Raw genomic sequence first — 5,403 nt, 5'->3', positions numbered from 1 at the left:
GTGCCTACACCTGGGCTTGCCCATCAGAGGGGCTGCGCGGAGCTGGGCACCCTGGGGGTGGGCAGGGGCACACGCAGTTGGGAGATGGAAGGATCTGGCAGAGGGAGCCTGGGGTGGAGCTGAGGGCACAGCAGCAGGTGCACCATGGGCTCCTTGGCCATCAGCCCATCCCAAATGCTGTTACCTCTGCCTGGAACACTCCCCCTCCCACTCTCCAGCCTAATTTTCAGGGGCTGGTTTTATTCATCCTTCTGGTCTCAGCTTAGACTTCACCTCATCACCTCCTCCAGGAAGCCATCGCTGCCTCCCAGTTTTAGGTGTCCGTCCTCAGCACTCGGACCCGGTATTCTAACTGCCAGCACACACTGCTCCTTGTCCCTCCCCATCTCAGCTCTGAGCACCCCAGGGCGCCTCACCGCTGTGCCCACAGGTGGCACAGCTCCCCGAGCACGGCAGACAAGTGTGGCTAGAGAGAGGAAGGACAGGATGAATTCAGCAAGGGCGGGCTCTGCCTGGTCCTCGGGTCCTCAGAATTCTGCCCAAAGTGATGCTGAGTCGTGAAGGGGCCCAGGGAGGGGAAGGACCGAGAATGTTCCACTGCCTTCTGTGGAGACGCCTTAGTTTACCGAAGCGCACGGGGCTCAGTCCAACAACCACGGGACACTGGGCAGGTCTCGGGTCCCACCCGAGCCTCGGTCCCCTCATCTGACAAACGGAAGACGAACGTTGGAAGATGGAGAGAATGCTCTGGAAGCGGCAGAGGAGGGGGCGCAGGCCTCACAAGAGGGGACGGTGCGGGCAGGGGCTGGCAGTCACCAAGCCGCCACACCGTGAGAGGCCCGGCGCTGAGCGGAGGGTCCCCTCCGGGTGTGAGGGCCGGCACGTGTCTGCGGGGCCGGGACCCCCGGGGGCGACCCCAGGGCCGGCCGGTGCTGCCCTCGCGTCCCCTCTGCGGCGGCTACCGCGCACGAGGCGGAGGCCGCAGCCAGCCCGCGGCGGGCGGCGACCCGCCTCTCCGCCCCCACGCCCTCACGGGACAGGGGCGAGGGGAGCGCCGCCTCGCGGCCGGCGCGAGAACACGTCCCGGGGACGCGCGGAGGCCACGCTGCCACTTGACGGAGGGAGGGCCCGGAGCCTCCAGAGCGCTCCACAAACGACCGCGGCTCAGGAACCGAAGTGGGCGCAGACTTGGGGCGCGCGGTTCCGCTCCTGTCCCCTCGAGGGTTTGGGCTCGAATCCTTCTCGTCCCTTCGTGTTCAGGTCCAGGCCACCCTGTTTGGCAGCGCCGGCGCTGTCCCTGGTGTCCCTCTCGCCTGCGCAGGGCTGTGGAACCCCCGAAAATGAACAGCGGAACGGCTGGCGTGTTCAGAGGCGCGCGATAAGGCAGAAGAGTTCGCTGGCCCCGGCCCCCGAGCAGCCTGGGCCGCGCCGAGGGCCGCCCACCGCGCTGTCGGGAGGCCGCCGGGGGAGGGGCGCAGTCCGGAGCCGCGGGGAGGGCGCGTGGCCGCAGGCAGGGTGCAGGCACGGACTGCGGGGAGGGCGCGTGGCCGTGGGGAAGGTGCAGGCGGTGGCCGCGGGGAGGGCGCGGCGGAGGGCCCGGCGCGCGGCAGGAGTGCAGCCCGGCCGCTCGGCTGCGACAGGCCTTTCGCCACGTGGAAGGAGGCGCCTGTGGAAACGGCGACGTGCCCGAGAAGGGCGGCCGGCCAGCGATCTAGATGTTTCCCTGCAGCAGCTGGAGGCAGTCGGCGGGCGCGGCCCCTCAGGGAGGGGTAGCCCCGCCGGGAGGAGATCCCTCCGCAGAAGGCACCTCAGCCCGCGAGCGCCGCGACGACCCCCGCCCCGCCCGGTCCGAGGAGCGCGGGCGTCCGGGCGGAAGCCTCGCCTCTGCGCCGCCGCCCGAGTCCGCCCGGGCCTGCAGGAGGGGGGCTCTCCAGGCAGAAGGGACCCCCGACCCTCAGCTGCAGGGCGGGGGCCGTTGTCCTCGGCCACGACGCCCTTCCCTGCGCTGAGCGAGTGCGCCCCGCCCAGCAGAGGCTGAAACCTTCTGAGATCAGCCGAGCGCTCTGGCCCCAAACACGCCCGCAGAGCGGCTTCGGCGGCCTGCTCCCGGGCCAGCCGGCGCCTGGCGTCCTTCCTCTCGGCGCTGCCGGTCCTCTCAGCTCCCCGGGTCTCCCATTGCTGGGTCAACAGGCCGAGAAAGAAGCCTCTCCAAGTTCTTGGATGGTGATAAGCCGCCCCCTCTGCCTTTTCTGGCATAAGTAATCCTAAAATGTCTTTCATCGCGCCCTTGGCCGCCTCCGGCCCATCTCCAAGTCTCCTGACACCTCCTTCCTGGACCGCCCCCCAGCCTCCGGGCTGCCCCTGCCGCGGACCGAGCTCTGCGAAGAAGCCGGGGCGGGCTGGTCTGGGGGTGCCGACCCGAGGCCAGAGAGCCGTCTACCGCTTCAGGGGCCTCCAGCCGGGGGTCTGCCTCCTGCCTGCGTTTCTGAGACCCTGCTGGGGGGAGAGGGAGATGGGACAATGGTCCACCTCCACCCCAAGTGAGTGGCCCCTCTGTGACCTGGAAAGCTGTCCAGTTGTCCCTTCAGTCTCTGCCTCTGGGTCTGTTAGGAGTCATTCCAGCCCCCGAACCTGACAGCCCAGCCCAAGGCTTCTGAGCTTCCCAACACCCTTGGTTCCCCAGCCTAAAGATGAGCAGCAAACACTCCTCCATTGCCCCTTCACCCCATCAGTCTTGGGGCCCCCACCACAGTCCTGCAGTCCCGACGCCTCAATTCATTCAGGCTCTGTGCAAATGGACCCCACCCAGGGGAGCTCCCGAGAGTTCGGGCAGCCTCGTGTTCAGGACTTACAGCCGGGAGGCCTGGCCGGCGAATTCCGGCTCCGCCACTAACTAGCAGTGTGAGCTGGGGCAGTCTCCTGGCCTTTCCTAGCCCCGGTGTCTTCATCTGTGAAGTGGGACTAAGAATCCCCACCTCCCAGAGCACCTGCCTGCGAGGATCAGGTGAGACACACTGCACAGGGGCGCCCAGCATGAGACAGGACTTTTCAGGTTCTCTCTGTTCTGACCACAGCCCCACCCAGAGAAACAACGAAAGAGGCATCCATTCAGCTTCTCTGGTGCTGGAGGAGGTGACTTCCAAAGAAAGGCGTCCTCACCATTGTCCTCCTTTTGGGTGGTGTGCCGTCCTCCCCAGAAAGGGAGTGCTGGATCAGTCCAATGTGTGTTCCGCAGGCTAGACATGGCCTGCTCAGCCTCAGACACCCTACCCTCTGCGCCCATCCTCACACCTCCCTCTCCATACCCGGATCCTAGCGTCTCCCAGACCCGCAGGCTGCAGCCGGAAATGAGTTCTTCCATCGATCCCCAGACCAGAGACACTGTCTGCCTTCTCCTTTCACCTAGACCCTACACTCGCCAAGAGCAAACGCTGGGACCTGCCTGTCTGATCCCAATCAGGTTCCAAAAAAGTCAAATGTCATGAAAGACACATTGCAAAACCCCTCCCAAATCCGTTGCTCTCTGAGGTCTTAGAAACTGGCTGAGGATTTTGCTGTGTTGGGTGGCATCGTGGGGCCCAGCACAGACATTGAGGGTAGGGGGCATTCTCGGGGTGGCTTGCCAATCGCAGTGCTCACCATTCGTGTGCAGGGGCTTTGGTGAAAGACACCCTCCCTGGTGGTGCAAAGACCTTGGTGCTCACAGCCAGACGATAGTGTGAGGAGCAGGGACATTTTGTGGGTAACACAGAATATTAGAGATGGGAGGGGACTTAGGGACCATTTAGTGCCACTTCCTCCTCCCACGGCCACCTTACAGAGGCAGAAACAGGAAGTGGCCTGCCCAATCGCACCTCGGGAGCGAGGGGCAGAGCTGGAGTCCAGCTTTCCTAGCTCGCTGATCTGACTCTGACTCCACGGGGAGGGGGACAGGATAAAGAGTTATAGAATTTACAAAGCGCTCTGGTTAGTAACTCATATTTCTTTGCGTCTTCTCTAACCTGTGAGGTAGGTGTTATTAGCAACAGTCCAACTTCACTGTTGTGGAAAGAGGCTCAGAGGGGTTATGGCACCTGCCTAAGGTCACACAGCTGGCACAGCTGGAGCTCTGTCCCTGGGGAGCCTATCATGACAAGCTCTATTAGAGACCTGAGCTCTTTGGATTTCATTGTGTTTGAGGGGAAACGGCCCTTTGCCTCCTAAGCAGGAGTGGGAGAGTGGGCGTGGTGGGAGGTGGGAGAGAACCTCATTTCATAAATTCTTACCCTCACGACATCCTGAGGGGACTGTCCTCAAAGTTACACAACTACTGTAAATTTGTAGCAGTCCTTGGGACTTGGCGACACGCAGATCTGTTCTTGGGCACTTGCCTCTCCCTGTAGCCCTCTTCTGTATATAAAAGTCCCAAGATGGGGACAGGCTGCTGTGACCCAGATTTTACTCATTCACTCACTTGCTCATTCAACAAACACCTGTTGAGTGCCAACGATGTGCCAGGCAGGGTGCTAGGCACTGAGGACGCTAAAATTAATAGGATAGCCCAGCAAAGCCAGAGGGCGTGGGGCTCCTAGTGGGGCTAGGGTCCTTCCTGGCCCTCACCTCTTGGCCACTAATCCACATTCTAGTTGGGGAGACAGACACATCAGCAAGGAGTTGGTCATTCATTGTGCTTGGGGCTATGACAAAGCTGTGCAGGCGCTCAAGGGGCCTGGGGAAGGGCACCAGGTCTAGGCTGGGGGGTGACAGAAGGAGAAAGTGGGCTGGGTTCGGAAGAATGTGTAGAAGCAAGCCCAGCCAAAGCGAAGAAAGGGCATTCTCGGAAGCAGGAGTAGACAGCACGAGCAAAGGTGTGGGGAGAAAATAGCAGGGCACATCCAAGCTGTGCATGCTTAGAGAAAGATCTGGAAGGGTGTATGCTCAACTGCTAAGGCTGGTCATCTCAAGAAAATTAGATTATGGAGGCTTTTGCTTTTGTATTTGCACATTTCTATTTTATTTGAAAGTTTTACAATGAGCAAGAATTACTTCATAAGCAGAAAAAAATTAGCATACATAGAGTTCTGTGTATGATGGAACTTTAAGAAGCTTAGTGTTTGAAGAGCATAAAATGGGAGAGGAGGCTGCTAGCTGTAGAGGAGAAAACACAGGGAGCTGTGGAAAGTCCCCGGGGCCTGGAGAAGCACTGGGTCTGACTCTGGCCCCCAGGCAAGGCCTGGAGTGCTAATTGATTGGGTCTTTTCCTGGGAAGCCACAGGGCAGCCCAGGGAGAATGTCCATCAGCTCAGCTACAGCTCTAGGGAGTGAGTGGGTCCTTGGGGCTCTGGGGCTCCCCGGCTAAGGCCCCCGTTTCCCTTCAGGCTGGAAGCCATGCGAGGCGAGGCCAAGAGGCAGCTCCACTGGCAG

Source organism: Equus caballus, chromosome 5 (genome assembly GCF_041296265.1).
Source record: "Equus caballus isolate H_3958 breed thoroughbred chromosome 5, TB-T2T, whole genome shotgun sequence".
In the NCBI taxonomy this organism is placed as follows: domain Eukaryota; kingdom Metazoa; phylum Chordata; class Mammalia; order Perissodactyla; family Equidae; genus Equus; species Equus caballus.
This window is presented reverse-complemented; position numbering follows the sequence as displayed.